Raw genomic sequence first — 2486 nt, forward strand, 5'->3', positions numbered from 1 at the left:
GAGAATGGCGTAAACCTGGGAGGCGGAGCTTGCAATGAGCTGAGATCTGGCCACTGCACTCCAGCCTGGGCGACGGAGCAAGACTCTGTCTCAAAAAAAAAAAAAAAAAAAGAAATGTCACTGAGGTAAGTGAATGAGGGTATGGGTAGATATTTATGCAAAAGCCTGTTCATCAGATTTGTTTAGAATAATGAAAAGTGGGGAATGGCCCAGTAGTGAGGAGCTGGTAAGTGAAGGGACCTGTACACCCCTACAGTGGAATATTACAGAACCATGAATAATGAATTGGTAGGCCAGGTGCAGTGGCCTGTAATCCCAGCACTTTGGGAGATCGAGGTGGGAGGATCACTTGAGCTCAGGAGTTCGAGACCAGCTTGGGCAACATGGAGAAACCCCATCTCTACAAACAAAATTACAAAAATTAGGCAGGTGTGGTGGTGCTGCGCCTGTAGTCCCAGGTACTTAGGAGGCTGAGGTGGGAAGATCACTTGAGCCTGGGAGGTTGAGGCTGCAGTGAGCCGAGATCGCGCCCCTGCACTCCAGCCTGGGTAACAGAGCGAGACCCCGTCTCAAAAAAAAAGAAGAAGAAGAAAGAAATGTTGGATGATTGTTTTGTTTCTGGAGAGCGAGCTTACCAGTTCACCACTGACCACACGTGTCAGGTGCCTTGGCTGGTGGTAATGGTAATTCTCTTCTCTTCCCCGCTTTGCCGAAGACAGAAGTCTTCATTATCCAGTGAAGGAGCTTCCCAAAGGTGAAGTGCCACCCTGGTGGAAGGTATTTTTGTCTGGTGTGGCCCATGGCTCCTCCAGGCCCTCCTTTCCCTCAGCCCTGCCCCACACTCTGGAAGCCCTGCCTCAGTCCAGAGTCTCCTGCACCCCAGCCCGGGGCCAGGCGAGCTGGTTGAAGCCAGCACAGGCAGCTCCTCCGAGCCTGCTCATCGAGGATTTGACAGTCAATGTGCGACTTGCGGTCTGAGGGTGGCCCTGCCTCCCTTTGCCACTACTTAAGAAAATAATTCATAATAATTAATGAATAAACTGGGTTTACTGAGAGCCATTTACCACAAAAGGCCTCAGGGTACACTGCACTCAAGCATAATTAAAAGTGGCATCTTTTAAACGTCAATTTGAAATGGAACACTGGCTTGGTTGCCCAGTACAGTCTGGGCCTCTCTCTGATTCCACCTTTGCAGATGGAGCCTGAGATGATGGGAGGAGGAGGGGAGGTTGGTCTTGAGAGTGAGGGTACAGCCAGAAACCGTGGGGAGGACCTGGAGGAGTGTGGTCCCAAAGATCAGAGTGGGTCTTCAGTCTGAGAGGGCTGGTGCAGCCATGGCCACCAGCAGGGAGGGAACAGGGTGGCCTGGAAGCAGGTGACCGTTTGCTACAGAGGGAGAGGATGAAATCCCTGGTGCCAAACTCAGGCCACTTGGCCCCTGCATGCCAGCTGAGTCTAAAGGGAACAGGTTTCCCCTGTTAGGCCCAGTGCCCTGTGCTCCTTCTCTGGCCAGGGATGGTGATTCATTCATTCATTCATTCATTCATTTATCAAGAGTTTATTGAGAAGCTGCTGCCTGCAAGCACCACTCTGGAGATACAGCTGTGCACGAAAGAAGGCACCTGCTCTTGGGGAGCTTATAATGCAGTTGGCAGAAGACAGACAATAAACAAATATTTCATACATGTCATAGAGAAACTCATAGCAAGAGGGCGAGGGAGTGTGGAAGGTGGGAAGGTAGTCCTGGGTTTCTAGGGAGATCTCAAGGACATGACATTTGGGCAGGAAGTGAGGGAGTGAGCTAAAGGGACGGGCATCCAGGTAGCAGGAACAGCCTGTGCAAAGGCCCTGAGGCAGGTGCAAGATGGAGGAAAGAGGCTCGCGTGGGTGGAGCAGAGCAGGGAGGGTAGAGTGAGGATCAGACCCATTCTCTGTAAGAGTTGCTGAACTGCAGCCCTGTGGGTGGCCCTGGACTTGACCCTCGAGATATAGTGGTAAACATAGCCATCCTCATCCTCATCCTCAAAAAGCTCAGCGTCTACAGGGAGGGCCCCACCACGGAGAGGCACTTAGATGGGTGGTGGTGAGGTATGCGGCTCCTGGGGGCTTCTGATTGGCCAGGTGGAAGCACTGATCTGAAAAGCCTGGCCAGGCATGGTGGCTCACGCCTATAATCCCAGCACTTTGGGAGGCTGAGGCGGGTGGATCACCTAAGGTCAGGAGGTTGAGACCAGCCTGACCAACACGGAGAAACCCTGTCTCTACTGAAAATACAAAATTAGCCGGCTTGGTGGCACAAGCCTGTAATCCCAGCTACTTGAGAGGCTGAGGCAGGAGAATCACTTGACCCAGGAGGCAGAGGTTGCAGTGAGCCGAAATTGCGCCATTGCACTCCAGCCTGGGCAATAAGAGCAAAACTCCACCTCAAAAACAAACAAAGAAACAAAAGCCTGGGCATCCCGACTTACACAAGGGATAAGCCTGGA

The sequence above is a fragment of the Mandrillus leucophaeus genome, unplaced genomic scaffold (assembly GCF_000951045.1).
Source record: "Mandrillus leucophaeus isolate KB7577 unplaced genomic scaffold, Mleu.le_1.0 Scaffold1, whole genome shotgun sequence".
In the NCBI taxonomy this organism is placed as follows: domain Eukaryota; kingdom Metazoa; phylum Chordata; class Mammalia; order Primates; family Cercopithecidae; genus Mandrillus; species Mandrillus leucophaeus.